The sequence below is a fragment of the Spermophilus citellus genome, assembly GCF_964194105.1.
Source record: "Spermophilus citellus genome assembly, chromosome: 2".
Taxonomy (NCBI): Eukaryota; Metazoa; Chordata; class Mammalia; order Rodentia; family Sciuridae; genus Spermophilus; species Spermophilus citellus.
In genome coordinates this window covers 173,038,198-173,061,761 of record NC_138183.1, presented here as the reverse complement: position 1 = coordinate 173,061,761, position 23,564 = coordinate 173,038,198, and positions in this window count along the sequence as shown.

The following is a 23,564-nucleotide window of genomic DNA, read 5'->3' as shown; positions in this document are numbered from 1 at the left end:
TAATTAAAATCAGAGCGGAAATCAATGAAATTGAAACAAAAGAAACTATTGAAAAAATTAACAAAACTAAAAGTTGGTTCTTCGAAAAAATAAATAAGATCGACAGACCTTTAGCCATGCTAACGAAGAGAAGAAGAGAGAGAACTCAAATTACTAACATACGGGATGAAAAAGGCAATATCACAACAGATGCTACAGAAATACAGAAGACAATTAGAAATTATTTTGAAAACCTATATTCCAACAAAATAGAAGATAGTGAAGACATCGATAAATTTCTTAAGGCATATGATTTGCCCAGACTGAGTCAGGAGGATACACACAATTTGAACAGACCAATATCAATGGATGAAATTGAAGAAGCCATCAAAAGACTACCAACCAAGAAAAGCCCAGGACTGGATGGGTATATAGCGGAGTTTTACAAAACCTTTAAAGAAGAATTAATACCAATACTTTTCAAGTTATTTCAGGAAATAGAAAAAGAGGGAGCTCTTCCAAATTCATTCTATGAGGCCAACATCACCCTGATTCCAAAACCAGACAAAGATACCTCAAAGAAAGAAAACTACAGACCAATATCTCTAATGAACCTAGATGCAAAAATCCTCAATAAAATTCTGGCGAATCGAATACAAAAACACATCAAAAAAATTGTGCACCATGAACAAGTAGGATTCATCCCTGGGATGCAAGGATGGTTCAACATACGGAAATCAATAAATGTTATTCACCACATCAATAGACTTAAAGATAAGAACCATATGATCATCTCGATAGATGCAGAGAAAGCATTCGACAAAGTACAGCATCCCTTTATGTTCAAAACATTAGAAAAACTAGGGATAACAGGAACTTACCTCGATATTGTAAAAGCAATTATGCTAAGCCTCAGGCTAGCATCATTCTGAATGGACAAAAGTTGAAGGCATTCCCTCTAAAATCCGGAACAAGACAGGGATGCCCTCTATCACCACTTCTATTCAATATAGTTCTCAAAACACTCGCCAGAGCAATTAGACAGATGAAAGAAATTAAAGGCATAAAAATTGGAAAAGAAGAACTTAAATTATCACTATTTGCAGATGACATGATTCTATACCTAGAAGACCCAAAAGGGTCTACAAAGAAACTACTAGAACTAATAAATGAATTCAGCAAAGTTGCAGGATATAAAATCAACACGCATAAATCAAAGGCATTTCTGTATATCAGCGACAAAACTTCTGAAACGGAAATGAGGAAAAACACTCCATTCACAATATCCTCAAAAATAAAAAAAATAAAATACTTGGGAATCAACCTAACAAAAGAGGTGAAAGATTTATACAATGAAAACTACAGAACCCTAAAGAGAGAAGTAGAAGAAGATCTTAGAAGATGGAAAAATATACCCTGTTCATGGATAGGCAGAACTAACATCATCAAAATGGCGATATTACCAAAAGTTCTCTATAGGTTCAATGCAATGCCAATCAAAATCCCAACGGCATTTCTTGTAGAAATAGATAAAGCAATCATGAAATTCATATGGAAATATAAAAGAACCAGAATAGCAAAAGCAATTCTAAACAGGAAGTGTGAATCAGGCGGTATAGCAATACCAGATTTCAAATTATATTACAGAGCTATAGTGACAAAAACAGCATGGTACTGGTACCAAAACAGGCGGGTGGACCAATGGTATGGAATAGAGGACACAGAGACTAATCCACAAAGTTACAACTATCTTATATTTGATAAAGGGGCTAAAAGCATGCAATGGAGGAAGGATAACATCTTCAACAAATGGTGTTGGGAAAACTGGAAATCCATATGCAACAAAATGAAACTGAATCCCTTTCTCTCGCCATGCACAAAAGTTAGCTCAAAATGGATCAAGGAGCTTGATATCAAATCAGAGACTCTGCGTCTGATAGAAGAAAAAGTTGGCTCCGATCTACATATTGTGGGGTCGGGCTCCAAATTCCTTCATAGGACACCCATAGCACAAGAGTTAATAACAAGAATCAACAAATGGGACTTACTTAAACTAAAAAGTTTTTTCTCAGCAAGAGAAACAATAAGAGAGGTAAATTGGGAGCCTACATCCTGGGAACAAATTTTTACTCCTTACACTTCAGATAGAGCCCTAATATCCAGAGTATACAAAGAACTCAAAAAATTAGACAATAAGATAACAAATAACCCAATCAACAAATGGGCCAAGGACCTGAATAGACACTTCTCAGAGGAGGATATACAATCAATCAACAAGTACATGAAAAAATGCTCACCATCTCTAGCAGTCAGAGAAATGCAAATCAAAACCACCCTAAGATACCATCTCACTCCAGTAAGATTGGCAGCCACTATGAAGTCAAACAACAACAAGTGCTGGCGAGGATGTGGAGAAAAGGGTACACTTGTACATTGCTGGTGGGACTGCAAATTGGTGCGGCCAATTTGGAAAGCAGTTTGGAGATTCCTGGGAAAGCTGGGAATGGAACCACCATTTGACCCTGCTATTGCCCTTCTCGGACTATTCCCTGAAGACCTTAAAAGAGCATGCTACAGGGATACTGCCACATCAATGTTCATAGCAGCACAATTCACAATAGCTAGACTGTGGAACCAACCCAGATGCCCTTCAATGGATGAATGGATAAAAAAAATGTGGCATCTATACACAATGGAGTACTATGCAGCAATAAAAAATGACAAAATCATAGAATTTGCAGGGAAATGGATGGCACTAGAGCAGATTATGCTTAGTGAACCTAGCCAATCCCTAAAAAACAAATACCAAATGTCTTCTTTGATATAATGAGAGCAACTATGAACAGAGTAGGGAGGAAGAGCAGGAAGAAAAGATTAACATTAAACAGAGACATGAGATGGGAGGGAAAGGGAGAGAAAAGGGAAATTGCATGGAAATGAAGGGAGACCCTCATTGCTATACAAAATTACATATAAGAGGTTGTGAGGGGAATGGGAAAATAAAGAAGGAGAGAAATGAATTACAGTAGATGGGGTAGAGAGAGAAGATGGGAGGGGAGGGGAGGGGGGATAGTGGTGGTTAGGAAAGGTAGCAGAATACAACAGTTACTAATAGGGCAGTATGTAAAATTGTGGATGTGTAACCGACGTGATTCTGCAATCTGCATTTGGGATAAAATTGGGGGTTCATAACCCACTTCAATCTAATGTATGAAATATGATAGTCAAGAGCTTTGTAATGTTGTGAACAACCAATAAAAAAAATAAAAATTAAAAAAAAATCAAAAAAACAAAAAAACAAAACAACAACAACAACAAAAAACCCTCTACCTCTCACCTATTTAAGGGCTTTAGTTTCAAAATGTATATACATATGTGTGTTGTTGAGTCAGTGTGTTTCACATAAAGGAAACTTATAAAGTTAAATAGGAAAAAAGAAGTAGAAGGATGTTGATTATGAAGAATTGTTTTAGCATTTATACAAAGCCAAATATTTTTAATTAAACCCTCATGATATGACCTGAGGTTTAATAAATTAATCCCTTACTGAATGCAGTTTCATTAGGATTGTTCCAATAGATACAAACTGTTGCAAATGATTTAGAAAACAAAAACACAAACTTAAGAAAGAAAACAAAAGCAAGAATTTTGACTTAATAGCTCATTTTTGCTTTAGAACAAAGGAATTTTCAGAAGGTTGCCCTCTTCCTCTGCATTTTATTTTTATAAATATTTGTTGAAACTCCTGTCTTTCACACAAACATTTTGAGGTATCTTATAACAGAAGACCCAAATTAAAAACAAAAGAATATTTAAAAAATAGACTGTATAAATATGCCATTGTTAAAAGAATCTTAGAGCAGTGTTTTCAAGATGGTGGAATAGAGAAGTTCCCTTTCCTGGTTGCTCTATGGTGTAAAATCAAGAAAGCAGACAGGCAGCTTTTCAGCAAGATGGGTGAACAAAAAAAAAGATGTGGGTATTTAACTGGAATTTAATACTGGACACTCAAGGCAGATCAGGGAGGAGGTTGGATATAATAAATTAAGAATGAAATCCTCAGTGCCACAGCTGTTGCCACAGATAGAGGAACCAGCCAGAGCTGTCCCCCCATGAGCAAACTGGAGGGATAGGGGAATTAATTAAAGGAAACTGGAAGGCCTAAAGTATGCCTAGGAATGGAGAGTTTAGAGATCAAAGATGCTGCTTGACTAAACTGAAAGATGGGCTGCACAATATCCCTGTACAGGAAAGAAAGCTCATCTCTCCTGGTGGCATGTGGAGGACAGAGAAAGGAACCATTTTTCAGTCATAGCACAGGGGCTGGTAGCTGAGAGAGCTGACTCCTGGCAAACCCAAATTTGGCATGAAATACAGGCCTGGCAAACTCACACTGCCTGACATAGAGTGTGCTTAATGACCAGGAGAAAATCAAATGTGAATAGAGGTTTACACAGGTAATGTGTGTGTCTCATTAGGGGGTTCTTCTTCCTGCTAAGGAGCATGTAAGCCACCTGAAAACTTAAAGTCCAAAATAATTAGTGAAGAACAAAATACAAAGAGTCAAAAATGTATTTACAAAAGCGGAGCCCCTGATACATCCAGTCCACACAAGATCTGAAACTAGATGAAGAAAAGATGGCTCTAGTGATTTATTTAAGGAGGTACATCAAAGGCAGGGATAAGGTTTCAAGGCAGAGTCTTGCTTTGTGATGTCTTGCAGACAGCAGGTTGATTGGCATCTTGGCAGGTCACAACCATCTCAGGTGCTATGTGGGACATGGCCGAGCAGGATAGAAATTCAAAATGTTTCTGGGCAATTAACCAGAGAAAATGTCCGCTGGTCAGTCCCAGACACCAGACATTTCTATCCACTAGGCTTTGATGTACGGTGACCCACATGCAACCCATGTGACACACAGGGGAATACTGGTTGTGAAACTCCACCCAGCTTTCCCCTTGCTCCTCCATCCCTGCTTCTTATAGGACCTGGGAATTCAAAAGGGTTGGGGTGGGAGAGGTTGAGTTTGGAGACTGAATCCAAGATCAGGAAACATGGGGTCTGAAGGTGATCTAATGGACTAAGAACTGGCTCCTCCAACACACAAATGGAACCCAAGGGAAATTCCTGGGGTGAAGACTTCCAGCTTGCGCTATGAACTGCTGGGCTCTGGAGGTGTACTGATTTAAATCTCCAGACTAATTTGCACTCAGGAAACAGCCTGAAGCCTACCTAAACCTAAACCCTGCCTCCAGGATTTCTGCCTTCTGGATTACCTCCCTCTAGGAACCCAGCCTGAGGGTGGAGCAAGCATCATATTCCAGATAAACCCACCTAACACTGCTGAGAAGGAAAGCTGAGAATCTTTTGAACTTCAACAGAAAGAATTCTTTAACTTTTCATTGAGATCTTTTTTTTCCCTGTTTTTCTTTTTCTCTGTTTAATTGTGACCTTAATGGTTCATGGATGTTTATACATATTCATATTTTTGTTCTCATATCTAGCATTTTTGAAACCAGTTATTTTTCATGGATCAGTTTTTTGAGGTCTAAGATGTTTGATTAGTATATTTCAGTTTTGTTTTATATTCTTTTTAAATTTTTCATTTCTAAAATTTTTATTTTATATGTTTATTTCCCTTGATCCTGTTTCTCTCTGTTTTTTTCCTGCTAACAGCCAATCTCTATAGTTGTCTTGTATTTTTCCATATTTTTTACTTCTATATTTTCATTTCCTCCCTTGTAATCATCACATCCTATATTACTTCTGTTCTCTCCCTATCCACCATTTGAAGTTGTAAATCCTTTTGCAAACTTACTGTTTTTATTATAGGTAATAACTGATCATATCATTTCTGTTTATTGTGGCAACATTGTAGGTGCCATAGCAGCAACTATTTGGTTCAATGTTGTACATTGTTTGTATCCATTGTTGTTATTATTTGCCTCCCCTTAAATGGTGAAGTACTGGAAATTTTCAGGGACACTATAAATATACAGGGTAGAAACTCTACTACCTCAGATCCATAATTAGATGGGTAGAACCACAAACAACATGACAAAGCAAGGGAACAAGTCACCCCAAACAAACCAAGATTCTTCAATAGCAGAATCTATCATCACCACAGTGGAAGAAATGCCAGAGAAGGAGTTTATAATGTAAATAGTTAAACTAATTTGTGGTAAAGGACGATGTAGGGAGGTATATCAGAGAAAAAATACAGGAAGTGAAGTATCTCTTCAATAAAGAGAAATTCTGAAAAAAAAATCAGAAATCCTCAAAATGAAGGAATCAATAAGCCAAATTAAAAGTTCAATGGAAAGCCTCACCAACAGATGAGATCACTTGGAAGGCAGTGTTTCAAGCAATGAAGGCAAAATATATAATCTTGAAAATAAAAATGACTATGGAGAAAAGATGTTAAGAGAGCATGAACATAACTTCCAGTAAACATGGGATAACCCCAAAAGACCAAATTTAATATTTATTGGGATAGATGAAGGCTCAGAGATATAAACCAAAGGAATGCATAATCTTTTCAATGAAATAATATCAGAAAAATTTCTAAGCCTAAAGAATGAAATAGAAATCAGATGCAAGAGGCTTACAGGACCCCCCAATATAATACAAAATTACAAGAGACCCACACAAAAGCACATTATTATGAAAATGCCCAATATACAAAATAAGGACAGAATTTTAAAGTCTTCCAGAAAACATCAACAGGTCACATTTAGAGGTGAACCAATCTGGACCTCAGCTGAATTTTCAACCCAGACCCTCAAAGCTAGGAGGTCTTTGAATAATATATACCAAGCTCTGAAAGAAAATGGATTCCAGCCAAGAATACTATACACAGAAAAATTAAACTTCAGAATTGATGATGAAATAAAAACCTTCCATGATAAACAACAGTTAAAAGAATTCACAACTAGACAGCCTGCACTACAAAACATACTTAATAAAATATTTCATGAAGAAAAATGAGAAATAAAAATGAAAACCAACAAAGGAAGGAAATACGCTAAGAGTCAATCAAAGAAAAGACTAATTAAAATTAAAAAACAGAACTAAATCAAAATGACCAAGAAAATCAATCATTTCTCAATAATAACATTGAATGCAATAGGCCTAAATTAATCAACCAAAAGATATAGAATGGCTGATTGGATTAACAGACAAGGCCCAACAATGTGCTATCTCCAAATATCTCACCTCATAGGCAAAGACATCCACAGACTGAAGGTAAATGGATGGAAAATAATTATATCATTCACATGCAACTCATAAACAAGCAAGGGTTTCTATCCTCACATCAGATAAAATGGACTTCAAGCAAAAATTAATTAGAAGGGACAAAGAAGTGAATTTCATACTGCTTAACAGAAATATACAACAAGTAGTCATACCAATCATAAATATTTATGCCCCAAACAATGGAGCATCTTACATAAATCAAACACCTTCTCAATTTCAAGAATCAAATAGATCACAACACAATAATACTAGGTGACTTTAACACACCCCTCTAATCACTTTATAAATCAAACAAAAACTAAGAAGCTATAGAACTCATGAATACAATCAATAATTTAGACTTAACAGACATCTATAGAATATTTTATACAACAAGGACTGAATACGCTTTCTTCTCAGGAACACACAGACCTTTCTCTAAAATAGACCATAACTTAGGCCACAAAGCAATAGAGATAATGTCTTGCATTCTGTCCAATCATTATGGAATAAAATTAGAAATCAATAATAAAAAGTAGAAGCTACTCTAACACCTGGAGACTAAATAATATGCTATTGAATGACCAATGGATAGCAGAAGAAATCAGGGATGAAATGAAAAAAAATTCTTAGAGGTAAATGAGAATAGTGATAGAACATATCAAAATCTCTGGGACACTATGAAGGCAGTTCTAAGAGAAAAGTTCATTTCATTGAGCTCATTTATTAAAAGGATAGAAACTCACCACATAAATAACCTTACAACTCAAAGCCATAGAAAAAGAAGAAATCAACACCCAAAGCAGTAGAAGATAGGAAATAATTAAAATGAAAAATGAACTTGAAACAAAACAACAAAAAAACAAAAGTTTGTTCTTTGAAAAAATAAATAAAATTGATAAATTCTTAGCCAAGCTAATGAAGAGAAAGAGAGAAAATTCAAATTACTAAAATTCATGATGAGGGCTGGAGATGTGGCTCAAGCGGTAGCGCTCTTGCCTGGCATGCGTGCGGCCCAGGTTCGATCCTCAGCACCACATACAAACAAAGATGTTGTGTCCACCGAATACTAAAAAATAAATATTAAAAAATTCTCTCTCTCCTTCTCTCTCTCTCTCTCTCTCTCTCTTTAAAAAAAATTAAAAAATTAAAAATTAAATTAAATTCATGATGAGAAAAGAAATACCACCACCATCTGAAATACAGATGATAATTAGAAACTATTTTGAAAATGTATACTCTAATAAAATAGAGAATCTTGAAGACATTGACAAATTTCTAGAGACATATGAATTATCCAAATTGAATCAGAAAGATATAGAAAATTTAAACAGTTCAATATTGAGCAATAAATTTGAAGATACTATCAAAAGCCTACTAACAAAGCAAAGCACATGACCAGAAGGATTATCAGCCCAGTTCTACCAGACCTTCAAAGAAGGACTAACATCAATCCTCCTCAAATTATTCCATGAAATAGAAAAAGGAAGGAACCCTTCCAAACTCATTCTATGAAGCTAGTATCACCCTGATACCAAAACCAGACAAAGACACATCAAGTAAAAAAAACTTCAGACCAATATCCCTGATGAATATAGGTTCAAAAATTCTTAATAAAATTATGGCAAATCACATACTAAAACATATTAAAAAATACTGCACCATGATCAAGTGGGGTTCATTCCAGGGATGCAGGTTGGTTCAACATATGGAAATCAATAAATGTAATACATCACATCAATGCACTTAAATACAAGAATCACATGATTATCTCAATAGATGCAGAAAAAGCACTTAACAAAATATGGTGTCCAATCATGTGCAAAACACTAGAAAAACCAGGGATAGTTGGAACATACCTTAATGTTGTTAAACCCAACATCATTCTAAATGGAGAAAAAAAAATTAAAGCATTCCCTCTAAAAACTGGAACAAGACAGGGATGCCTTCTTTACCACTTCTATTCAACGTTGTCCTTGAATGTCCTAATAACCAAAGCAATTAGATAGAATAAAGAAATTAATGGGATAAGAATAGGAAAAGAAGAACTCAAATTATCCCTATTTGTTGGTGACATGATTTAATATCTAGAAGCCCCAAAAAACTCCACTAGAAATCTTCTTGAACTCATAAGTGAATTCAGCAACGTACCAAGATATAAAATTAACACCATAAATCAATTGCATTCCTAAAAATCAGTGATGAATCAACTGAAAGAGAAATTAGGAAAACTATCCCATTCACAAGTCTTGAAAAAATAAAATATTTAGGAATCCACCTAAGAGAAGAGGTAAAATCCCTCTACAATGAAAACTACTGATCACTGTGGGAAGCCATGTATAAATTATGGGTTCGTTTGAGCCAACATAAGGCAGAGAAGCTGCTTTACTGGGAACTCCTAGGTGAAATTCCCTGGTTTGAGAAAGCCCAGGTCATGCTGGTGCTCTGCCTTAACAAACAGACTTAGAATCAAAACAACGGCCTGGAGATGGGCATCACCTGCCAAGCACCAAATAACCTGTTTACTTCAAGACCCCTGCCACACTGAAACCTTTGATGTATTTCCCCTTAAATAAAGGATTGGGGCCTTTTTTATTTGTTAAGTTCTAATTCCTATCAGTGCTGAAAGACCCATCAGGCTCCCCCTTTGAAATCTATTTTCTGGCTTTGTTTTTATTCCTTACTGATTATTTCAGCCTTTTATTTTCCTAGGCAACTCACATCTCCAGGCAGCCATCTGCTTTACTAGGGTGCTGGTAATCCTGGCATAATTGGCACCCAAACAGGGACCAAAAAAAAAATGTATCCAGATTTCATGGTGTGTATACCAAGCCACAAACCATATGATTAGTGATCCAAATGACTGAGATTTTAACTAAACAGCTGTGTGTTAATTCTCCCACCAAAAGACCAAACAAAATTCCTATAGGAAATTTTTTTCTTATGATCTTTTTATAAGAAATTAAATCCCCCTTGTAATAAGGAAAAAATTTCAGCTTTTGACCTGGCTCATGGCGTTAAAATCTTAACAAAGAAATTAAGTTTTCATGGGCTTTTTTCGAGCCTCTCACTCTACTCAGCTGCAGCCTCCGTCTTTTAAGAGCAGGCAGGGGGTTAGGGAGAGAGCGAAAATTAAAATCCCAGCTGTGATTTTTTTTTTTTTTTTTTTTTTGCTTCCTCGATTAAAAACTTGCTGGAAAAAAGGTATCTTCCCAAGCTGATTTTGAACCAGCAAACTCTCATGCATAAGAGGAGAACATGGTAACAATTACACTGTGGCAGTTCTCTACTTAATAATGTTATGGGCCAGGTTATATGAGAAATGACCAAACAGACTCCATTTTACCCCGATACTCCATATCATGTAAGAAATGCTTCTCCCATGGGAAAGCCCTGTCTCTGTACCCATTAATAGTTACCTGGCATAGCATACTTGGCAACACAAAATAGCAATTCTTATACAATGTAAAACTGTTCTCTTTGGTTTCCATTTTTCTTAGGCAATGTACCTTGTCAGAGATGGATTGTCTAGATGTTAGTAACCATTCTCTAACTTGTATTGGACTAGGGTCATTTTGACCCACTTCCCTTCTGCTTGCTTGCTACTATGCCAACCTGGAAAGTCCCGTGGGAAATACCAATGTACCCATTGCATTGTCTCGCTAACTGCCCAATTCAGCTTCTGTGCCTGCTTGCTTGCAGCTACATCAACCCAGATGTGGTTTTTTGCCTTTAAATATCCTAAAGTGCCCAGGCTTGGGGCTGTTCCTTGCAGAGATAGCTATGGGTCCGGAGGGGAGCAGTGGCCAGCTGGCCGGCTAAATAAAGACTCTTTAATTTGGACAAAACTGGGACTTGGTGTGTTTTCTGAGTGACTTGTCCCACAACAAATACCTCAATCCCTTTAAATCTAACAAGCTGTAAATTCATTGCTTTATCAACAGCTTCATCCTCATCCTATAACATAGGAACTCACTCATTCTCTCATTCTCTCAATAACTAAACTGTCTATAACCAAAGTTAAATGAAAAATTCTAAAGTTGATAAAAGGTGTTCTAATTATACTTTTTAATTGATTTTTTAAAAATTTTTATTTTTTAGGGATAATGCTAAAGGTAAATCTGGCAATTATCAAGACAAAAAGACAGCCACTTGATATGTTTTCAGTTTTTTCATAATTGTCAGATTTCAAACCTGGCTTATCCATCAAAGCAGGCCTGCCATATGATTAAACCATATAAAAGTCTGAGTGGCTCTATATTAATTTCTAAACAGGTTAAATCAAATAAAAGCTTTGGTACGTATTTATACCATTACTTCCAACCTTTGGCGGTCCACGTATAAGAAGTCATAAAACTTTTTTTATTTGTCTGATTTGTAAATATATGCACACAATGTCTTGTATTTTTGTCATGTCTGCATTATGTGATATCAAAATTGACTCATAAATTAATGAGCATGCTCATAATTTAAAATTAAAATGAAAAATGGATCCAAATACCTTTAATTCATGTGACTTAAAAAGGTTCAATTTGAATTGGGCAAACAGAGGAAAATAAAAATATCTTTAAAATTATTAAATCAAATTTTCCTGGCTGGTCAGATAATTAATAAAATTGCTCATCCCTATAATATTTAAAATTTGTTTCCATTTGCTTTTAATAATTTTATTCAACAGGAAATAGATGATTAATACTGTTATCTACATTTGTTTGATGTCTTAACTTTTACAGTTAAGAATAAGTAAATTAAATTTAAGATAAAGGGGATTAGTTATATAAGTCTTTATTAAAGGAGATACTTATTAATTTACAAAGTTAAAGTGCTGAAACATAATCTACTAAATATAAAAACATCAGGAACTCTTAAATAAAATATATGTAAACATTAGGCGTTTTCGTAATTTGGTTAATATAAAGAAGGTCTAAAAGTCCTTTATTCTCTTTGTTCTCACTGAGAACAAAGTTACTGGGAATAAGAGTCTCTCAGGTGTGATCTACATGCAAACTGCCTAAGAGCTTCTTTCTCTAGTAAAGGCTATGAATGTCTAAGTAAATTAAAACAAAATTTATACAAAATAAATTTCAAAAAGTTTATATGTAACTAAATTGGTTATATATAATTAACACAATTAGCTAAAATTATTTAGGACTTTAAAAAAATATTTAGTTTTTAGTTGTAGGTGGACACAATATCTTTATTTTATTTTTACGTGGTGCTGAGGATCGAACCCAGTGCCCCACAGGTGCTAAGCGAGCACTCCACCACTTGAGCCACAACCCCAGCTCCTATTTAGGACTTTTTACTCTTAAAAAAAAACTGCTTACTTTTATCCTAAATTTCAGACATGAGGTCTATTTACAAGATCTTTTCACAGACCACTGTTAATTGAGCCTTCTAGGTAAAGAAGAAAAGAAGAAAAAAATGCTTAAAACAATCTACTCTCATTGCAATAAAATAATTTTTATGTTGAGTTTTATTATTTAGAAAACTTGTTTTAAAGTAATTAGGTTTTGTAAAATTTTGGTTAAACAATAACTGTTATTTTTTTTTAAAGATTTTTTTAGTTGTAGTTGGACACAATATCTTTAATTAATTAATTAATTAATTAATTTTTTATGTGGTGCTGATTTTTTTCAGATGTGATCTACATGCAAACTGCCTAAGAGCTTCTTTCTCTAGTAAAGGCTATATATGTCTAAGTAAATTAAGACACATGCTAGGCGAGTGCTCTACGGCTGAGCCACAGCCCAAGCCCAATAACTGTTATTTTAAAGTACCACATTATATTCCAGATTTCAATTTTTTCTCTCAAATCTGAACTTGGTTAATATAAAAACATCAATGTAATTATGATAATTGTTAACTAACTTGCTACATATTAATCGAATCTTTGTCTCCCCAGTATAGAAGTCTTTAAAATATAAGATATATAAGAACATTTTTAGCTAATGCTTTCCAAACTAAAGTTTTCTACAATGCTCTCTTATAAACTTCATAACAAATTAGTTGGGAATTTAATTATCTCATTTAATATTTTGTAATCAAATAAATATGTTATAAAATTTTATATTGTCCTCTACATTAAGAACTAAACTATATTTCTAAAAGACAATATTTTATTTAAAGGTTAACAGTATAAGATATAAAAATGCTTTGCCACCTTCCCTCACAAGGGGGTTTAAATCTCTCAACTTACCTGTTTCATACTTCAGATAAAATGTTAAATCATGTTAACTAATTCATATCGATTAAAAAATTATATATAAATTTTATACAATAAAATTCAAGTAAGAAACTAAGATTAGCTTCACAATTAAAACAATTTACATAAATTTTGTCAGGAGGTCACTTCACTTAAATTAAGACTCTGCCTCTCATCTCATTCCAGGTTAAGATAATCATTCAAATTTAGTTAAATTCAAAAGATAGCCTTTTGTTATAAAAATTATTATATTCCTAAAATTAAAAAAATTATATATATATATAAAGATTTAAAATTATAGAAATTATATTCCTTAATTCATAGCTACTATAAAAATTAAATGTTTTTACTCTTTTTAATTTTATATTGTATTTTCCTTACAAACTTTACAACTATTGTTTGTTAATTCCTTATACAAGTACCAATTCTAATATAACAAGTTAATTTATGATAATAAAACCATTACCTATAGGACAATCAAGTTATAAAACTGGCTTTCAATATCTATACTGACCCCATTTCATAATTTTGTTGCTCAGCCCATTACTAGAGACAATTCAAAGCATATATTTGGTAAATATGCCTTCTTTTACTGTAATGCCCTTGTCAGCTCAATAACATTGACTTTAGCAATCCTCACATGCCTAAAAGATAACTTTTGCTAATTTTTTTGTGGCCTAATAAAAATATTTATTAAGTCACTTCTTACTGTTTAAATACTTGTACAGTGCTGAGCCATTCTCTACATTTTAAGGCTGATGATGCTCCAGCTTATATTAACTTTTTTTCTACAATTTTAAAAAATAAAAAAGGGGGAAATAGAATGCTACATAACCCCACCTGACCACTAAAGAAAGAAACTGAAGAAGACCTTAGAAGTTGGAAAATCTCCCATGTTCTTGGATTGGCAGAATTAATATTGTCAAAATGGTCACACTACCAAAAAAAGCTATACAGATTTAATAAAATTTCTATTAAAATTCCAATAATGTTCTTCATAGAAACAGAAAAATCAGTCATAAAATTCATTTAGAAAAATAAAAGGCTCAGAATAGCCAAAGCCATCCTCAGTGAGAAAACTAATACAGGAGGCATCATAATATCAAACTTTAAATTATACTTCAGAGCTGTAGTAACAAAAAGGGTATGGTATTGGAAGCAAAAAAAAAAAACAAACAAACAAAAAAAAAAACCATGAAGACCAATGGTACAGAGTAGTAGACACAGAGACAATCTACTAAATACAGTTATATTATTCTAGACAACGGTGCTATAAACATACATTGGAGAAAAGACAGCCTCTTCAATAAATGGTGCTGGGAAAACTGGAAATCCATATGTAGCAAAATGACATTAAATCTTGTCTCTTGCCAGGCTCAAAAGTGAATTCAAAGTGGATCAAAGACCTAGGCATTAGACCAGAGACCCTGCACCTACTAGAAGTAGACCCAAATCTCCATCATGTTGATTTAGGAACCAAATTCTTCAACAAGAGTCCTGAAGCACAAGAAGTAAAATCAAGAATTAATAAATGGGATGTTATCAAACTATAAAGCTTCTTCACAGTAAAGGAAATAACCAAGAATGTGAAGAGAACCTACAGAATGGGAGAAAAATCTTTGCCACCTGAACCTCAGATAGAAAATTAATCTCCAGGATCTATAAAGAACTCAATGACCTGCAGGAGACCTGAGGGTCCACCCCAGGGAGCACCTGATCTTGGAAGAGAGGACAACCACGCCCTGCCTCAGGGGAGAGGATGATTGCTCTGCCCTGCTTCTCCCCATGTATCAATGTGCGGCTCCCCTCAGACTACCTCCATCTTGGGATGCTACAGCCACCACCATAGCCCTCCCCATGTGGTAGCCTCCACCATTGGATAATGGAAAGGGCTGCCCATTGCATGGCCCGCCCTTTCAGCCCGATCTCTGAAAGTGGTCACCTTTATCTTAAGATGCATCTGCCACCATCTTGAGTTACCTAAGCTGCTGCCTCCCCCATATTTTGCTGGTGCAGCTTCCATCTTGGGACATTGACTTGGGCCTGGAAGCCCAACATCAAGGTACCTACGGGTTTGATGCTACTACTGCCTCAAACTAGGGACGTGGCTGCTGCCATTTAGGGACAACAAAACAGGATCTGGAAGACTATCACAAAGGTTCCTGTGGGCTGGGTTACATCAGAGATATCCCTACTAGGTGTGCTAATAGACATCATCTTGTTGCAGAAGCAAAAGAGAGCCTTTTACGGGGGTTGCCTCTTTTTCTTTTTCTCCTAATAACAGCCAACTTCTATTTATTTCTTTCACTCTTCCTGTAATCTAATATCTCTATATTCTCACATCCTACCTCATAAACATCACATTCCACAAACCCCCTTTCTCTCTGTCCACCATCATAAAATGTAAACCCTTATGCAAACTGACTGTCTATATCATAGAGGATATGGAACACATTATTTATGTTTATAGTGACAAAACTCTAATTGTTTAAATAGGAGCTATTTGATTTAAGGTTACATATTGTTTGCATTGGGTGCTGTAAATATTGATCTCTCCCTTAAAGGTGAGGTATTAGTAACCAGCAGGGCACTACAAGATTATAGGGTAGAAGCTGTAATACCTCAGAACTGTACTGCAAGAAAGGAAGACACATGGACAACATGAAAAAAACAAGGGGAAAAAGTGCCCCAAACAAACCAAGACTCTAGGCTCCTTTGACAACACAGTAGGTGAAATATCAGAGAAGGAGTTCAGAATGTACATAATTAAAATGATCTGCACATCGAAGAATGACATAAGAAAGCAAATACAGGCAAAAAAATTATCACTCCAAAAGAGATAAGAGAGCAAATACAGGCAACAATGAATCACTCCAACAAAGAAATAAGAGAACAAATATAGGTAGCAAATGATTACTTTAAGAAAGAGAGATTCTGAAAAAAATTCCTTGAAATGAAGAAAACAATGTACCAAATTAAAAATTCAATAGAAAACATCACCAACAGACTAGATCACTTGGAAGACAGAACCTCAGACAATGAAGACAAAATATACCATCCTGAAGAACTCAAAAAACTTAACACCAAAAAACCCAAATAACCCAATGAATGAATGGACAAAGGAACTGAACAGATGCTTCATAGAAGAAGAAATACAAATGGTCAACAAATATGTGAGCTGGGGATGTGGCTCAAGCGGTAGCGCGCTCGCCTGGCATGCGTGCGGCCCGGGTTCGATCCTCAGCACCACAAACCAACAAAGATGTTGTGTCCGCCGAGAACTAAAAAATAAATATTAAAAATTCTCTCTCTCTCTCTCTCTCTCTCTCCTCTCTCACTCTCTCTTTAAAAAAAAAAATATGTGAAAAAATGTTCAACATCTCTAGCAATTAGAGAAATGCAAATCAAAAATACACTGAGATTCCATCTCACTTTAGTCCCTGAGTAGGAATAAACAAGAATACAAGCAACAATGAATTTTGGTGCAGATATGGGGAAAAGGTACACTAATGTATTGCTGGTGGGACTGCAAAATGGTGCAACCATTATGGAAAGTAGTATGGAGATTCCTCATAAGACTTGGAATGGAACCACCATTTGACCCAATTATGGCACTCCTCAGTATTTACCTAAAGGACTTAAAATCAGCATACTATAGTAATGCGGCCACACCAAAGTTTATAGCAGCTCAATTCTCAATAACTAAGTTATGTAATCAAACTAGTGCCCTGTGGAATTCAAACTAGATGAGTAGATAAAGAAGAACCAAGATTAAGAATTATCGGTATAATTATTGATAATTATTGATCACAACTAGAGGACTACACTATGAAAGTTAAAGTAATAAAACAAAAGTAAAATCAAATAAAAATAGTATGAATATGCTATTTTTACTGTGTAACGTAGAGCTGGTACAGAGATAAGAACCATTTAGCTAAAAAGAAGGAAATAAATCTTTACTTATAGTTAAAAGGGCAATCAGAGGTTTTAAACAAAAGTACATAAACTGTTCAGGAAAATCTTAGCACTTCTGTCCTAAGTTTTCCTCAACAATTGCTCAGGCTCATGCCTTTAGAACACAGACCAACTTCCCTTACCCTGTTTTATGCCTTAAGCATCGAATCAGCCTTTTTTCATCTATAACAGTTGAAGATATAGATGAAAGCTGCTCCAAATTCTTTTTTCCAAAACAGCAAAATGTCAGATAGCTTCCCCATTCTGGCCCTCTCATTTTAAAGCTTAGGTTTCTTGATATCATTCTTACCTGACGTCTCTCATGTTGTGTGTAGCAGTGCTTCTCCAGTTTCTTTCCTCTCTTTACTGGTTTTAGGCAAAGCTAACAAATGAAGTCATCTCTGGAAAGACTAGTGTTGATCTTGGAGACTGATTAAGTAAAATTTTAGTTTTTTAACTCTATGTACAAAGTGTTGTTTCACTGCAAATACAAACATAGAAATGTTTGTATGCTATAAAAATTAACATTCTTTTGAAGGTCAGCCCAAGCTGGATGCGATGGCATAATCCCAGTGAGTCAGGAGGCTGAGACAGAAGAAATGCAAGTTCAAGGTCAGCCTTAGCAAAGCAGCAAGCCCTAAGCAAGTTACTGACACCCTGTCTCAAAATAAAAAATAAAAAGGGTTGAGGATGCAACTCAATAACAATATGTACCTGTATTCAATCCCCAGTACAAAACAACAATAAGAAAAAGTCAACCAGAGGGTACTCTTAGGTTAAATAACACCAGACAGACTTTGCCTAACAATGCCATAGAATAGCAATGTGTCCTGTGTGAAAAAGGCCAAATAAGCTTAGGAAATTCTGATTTTATGATAAGTTAAACAGTTTGTTTTCTAAAGAGAATTTCTCAAACTGATCTCTTATACATCTCTATAAATGGTCTCTAGCACTTCTCACACTAATTTAATAATGGAATCCCTTTGTTTGAAGTATGTTGCAAAGCCCGAAGTCATATTTCATAAAATATACTTTTGGAAGCGCAGTTTCAAGAACTCCACAGTAGAAATATAATTCTGTTCGGAGCTACTCTGGACAGGAGCTATGTACACACCTTCACGTTCTGAGAAAAAGAGGTACTGAACATTGCAATGCAATCGGACCTTACCTCCACTGGGATAAGAGAGGTGCAGCTCCAGGAGTGGGCATCACCCTGTGGGGTTGGATTACACCCACTTGTTTGTTATAACCCTACCCCTTGCCTCATTTGAATGGCTTCTCCCCAGTAAAACCTGGGTTCGAGGTGTGCTCCTTCTCTTTCTTGCCTGCCTTGCCCCCGTTGTGGGAGCTGTGGCTGAGGAGTGGTCACTGAACCCAAAAGGGTACTTTCTGTGTCTGTGTCTTTATTTAGTCAGCCAAAATTCACTTGGAGTGACCCTAACCAGTTTAGTCATGTGTCGAGACATAATTCCCTAATCAAGTCTCTACAATGGCTGAGTCCAGCTGTGTTATTAAATAACTAACAGGAGAAATTCATAAAAAGGTCTCTGACTGCAATGAAATAGGAAGAGAAGCATCATTACTTTGGAAAGATGATGGAGTTAAATAAAATTTCTCTTTAAAACCTTTATTTCTGAATGGAAACTATATGCTTTAACTTCAAAACTCAAAATATTTTGAGCATACTTCTCTGAGGTGAAATAGGCCATAGAGTGTTTTAAATCTTTGAAATAAAAGGAAATAAACACATATGTGTAATGTTATGTTTGTTTAATAACTCACTTCCAGAGTCGGTTAAATTCGGAGATCCAAACCATCATCCATTTTTTTATATTGTTGCTTTTTCTTTGTCACATAAAAAGCTTAGGTCACTACACAACTACAAATAACTTCTTTAGAAAGAAAAATGACTATGAAATGGCCAATATTTCATGTCCCGAGGCATCTGTGCACACAACTGACATTCAGAACACCCTGGTAAGCATTATTTTATAAGCCTTTTCAGATTTAGCTTTCAAACTCTATGATTATCATATTTAAAAGAAGCGAAACTTCTTTTTCAAATATTTTCCACTACCTTTGAAATGCTAAAATGAGAACTTTTAAAAAATGAATTTTGGAAAAAATATTGAATAATCCACATCATCATAACCATGTAACACTCAAATACATTCATTGTCACTCCTTTAACAGCTGCATTTCTTCTTATAACCTTTAATTTTAATATTTGCAACTGCATTATAGTGTAGCTATACTGATTTCTGTATTAATACACTTTCTGGATTAGATAGAGAACAATGAATATTTTTCATAATAAAGTAGTTGTCGGAATTGAATTGTCAAAATCTAATCCTCACAATACCATTCAAAGACATCTACTCTGACACACTCAGAGCAGGATTAAGATATCCTTCAAATCTTCCAGCCATTCCAAAGATTAAGAAAAACACCCTGCTAACTTTAACCAAAAGACCAGATGTAGAATGATCTTCTATTTTTCCAAAAGCGATGAAAGGCAGAATTATACAAATAGAGACATACATTACATGTATATATTTAGTTTATATTTATACATAAGATCTTTCCTCTCTCACTATTCATATATACTTAACTTTTTCTACAGTGCTTTGAGAAAATAACATGCTGCTTTCAGGTTAGTATATGAAAGAGTTCTGAGCAAAAACAACTTTGAAAATTCTGGATTGATATATTAATTTATATTGGAGATAATCTTTCATAATATTTAAGTTTTATACTTGGGGGGAATAAATGTAAGGACCAAACTTATTTTTTAAATGCACATAACCTGTGCCATTGTATCCTCACCCCCCATTAGTCCTTAAAGCCTTATGCCACCTTTATTTAGTTCATTTACATGATGTTCAATGGAGTATATGTCTTCTTATATGAGGTGAATAGAACTAGAAGTTGGTTGCTTTAAGAAATGAAAAAATTGGATTAAACATATAATAATATATGCATTATATACATATTTACATAAATTAAATGTTTTAACTTAATACAATTTTAAATTTTCTTTTTAATTTAAAGCTTATGAAATGCTATCATTCACAAATATTTTGTTACTAGAGCTAAGGCTTTTCTTTTTGGTATGGTTTTCCTCTCTGAAGTCTTTCTTATGTGAGTCACGTACATAGAGCAATTTCTATTATTTCAAATTTTGGCTTCATTAAAATGGAATAAAACCTAAAGAGACTTACAATGCAGCCTGAGTGAAAAAATATTTTTATTTAATCACTGATTAGTTGATTACAATCCAGCATCCATTTTTTCACATGCTTAATTTAAAAATTATTTATTGCAAAATATGTTAAATACATAAAGCATAAATAAAAATATGTGCATAATTTAAGGAATAATAATATAACAACATTGATAGACACACAAGCAAGTTAAGAAATAAAATATTACCATACATTAAAAGTCCCTCTTTCTTGAAATCAGTTATATTTTATTTGTATATTTTGATCGCTTAAATTTATTTATTTATTTTTAAAAATATTTATTTTTTGTTGTAGTTGGACATACTTTTATTTCACTTGTTTATGTTTTTTTTAATGTGGCTGAGGATTGAACCCAGGGTCTTGCTTGTGCAACGCGAGCACTCTACTGCTGAACCACAACCCCAGCTCCAATAAATTTATTTTTAACTGATACATAAAAACATTTAAAAATGTACACCTTAATGGGGTGCCATGTAATGTTTCAACACACACATACATCGAATTATGTTTAAATCAGTCTGAGCATATTTACCTCCAACATTTACCATTTCTTTATGGTGAGGACATTCACAATCCTCTCTTCTAGCTTTTTGAAATATACAGTACATAATCGTTTTCTACAGTCATCCTTCTGTGCGATGGCACACCAGAACTTCTCACTCCTCTCTGTGACTTGGCACCCATTGATCAGCCTCCCTCCACCCCTCCCTCTCTGATACTCTCCCAGAAAAGTAGTCTCTAATTTTCTGAGATCAACATTTTTGGATTCCTCATATGAATTAAATCACATAGTACTTGTCTTTCTATGCCTGGCTTGTTTCACTTAAGATAACCTTCTCTAATTCCATCCACGTTGTTGCAAGTGGTAGTGTTTCATTCTCTTTTATGGTTAGAGAGTATTTCATTGTATGTATGTACCACATTTCTTTACCCATTCATCAGTCCATGGACACTTATGTTGTTTCCATTTCTCAGGTATTTTGAATAGTGCTGCAAGGAACACAGGAGAGGAGATGCCTCTTTGACATACTGATTCCATTTCCCTTGGATATATATATATCTCCATCCATCCCAGTAGTGGGATAGCTGAACCATAAGGTAGTACTCTTTTTTCATTTTTTAGGAACCCCATATTGTTTTCCATGATTGTTATATTAATTTACATCCCCCTAACAGTGTGCAAAAGTTCCTTTTCCTCCACATCCACCCTAGTACTTGTTATCATTAGTTTTTTTGATGATATCCATTCTTAGTGAGGTGAGCTAATAGCTTATTGTGGTTTTGATTTGCATTTTCCTGATCATTAGTGATGTTGAACATTTTTTCCAGGTACTCTTTGTATAGATCTATTGCCCATGTTTTGATTGTCTTATTTGCCTTTTTTGTTATGGAGTTTTGGAGTTCTTTATCTATTCTGAATATCAACCCCTTGTCACATGTATAGGTTGCAAATATTTTCTCTGAATTTGTAAGCTGCCTCCACTCTGTCAATTATTTCCTTTGCAATGCGGAAGCTTTCTTATTTTGTTGTAGTCACCCCTCATCTGTTCTTGTTTTCATTTCCTGTGCTCTTGAGGTCTTGTCCAAAAACTCTTTGCCCATTTCAACATCCTGAGAAAACCCAGTTTTCCCAATATCATTTGTTGAAAAGACATTCTTTTCTCCATTGCAGGTTCTTTCTTGGTTCCTTTGTTGGAAATCAGTTGGCTACCAAGTGATAGGCTATACATTCTGTTCTATTGATTTATGTGTCTGTTTTTATGCCAGTACTAAGCTGTTTTTTATTACTGCAGCTTTGCAGTATATTTTGAAGTCAGGTAGTATAAAGTTTTATTTGTTCTTTTTCTTCAATATTGCTTGAGCTATTAGAGTTCTATTGTGATTCCAAATAAATTTTAGGGTTCTTTTCTAGTTCTGTGAAGATCATTACTGGCGTTTTGATAGGGATTGCACTGAATGAGTAAATAGCTTTGAATAGTTTGAACATAATAATAATATTGATTTTTCAGATTTATGAACACAGGATATCTTTCCATTTATTTTTGTCCTCTTCAATTTTCTTTATCTATTTTTTGTAACTTTCATCTTTTTGGTTAAATTTATTTATAAATACTTTATTTTTGTAGCTATTGTAAATAGGATTGCTTTCTTGATTTCTATTTCAGATAATCTGCTATTGGCATATATCAGTGCTACTGATTTGTGTATGTTGATTTTGTATCCTGCAAATTTGCTGAATTTATTAATTAATTCTAATAGTTTTTTTGGGAGGGTGGGTTCTTATACATAGGATCATGTCATCTGCAAACAACAACAATTTGATTTCTTCCATTCCAATTTCGATGCCCTTTATTTCTTTCTCTTGCCTGATTGTTTTGGCTAGGACTTATAACACTATGCTGGGAAAAAAAAGTGTATGTGGGCATATTTGTCCTGTTCCAGGTTGTGTTTGTCAGCTTTTCATTGCTGTGGCAAAATACCTGAGAAAAACAACTCAAAAGAACAAAGGGTTAAAGGGTTTTGTTTTTTTGTTTGCCTTTTGTTTTGGCTCACAGTTTCAGAGATTGCAATCCATGGTTGGTCAGCTCCATTGCTTTTGGCCTAAGCAAAGACAGAACATCATTGCAGAGGGCATAGTGGAAGAAAGCTGTTCACTTCATGGCAGTCAGGAAGCAGAGAGAGAAAAGCGTGGTGGGAAAGAGAAAGAGAGAAGAAGAGATTGAGGACAAGATATACCCTCCCTAGGGCACATACCCAGTGACCTACTTCCTCCAACAAGATCCCACCTCCTACAGCTTCCACTGCCTCCAGATAATGATATTTCTCAATGGGTTAATCTTGTAATGAGGTTAGAATTCATGATTCAATTACTTTTCCAAAGGCCCAACTTCTGAACACTATTACAATGGGGACCAACGCTTCAACACATGAGTCTTGGGGACAT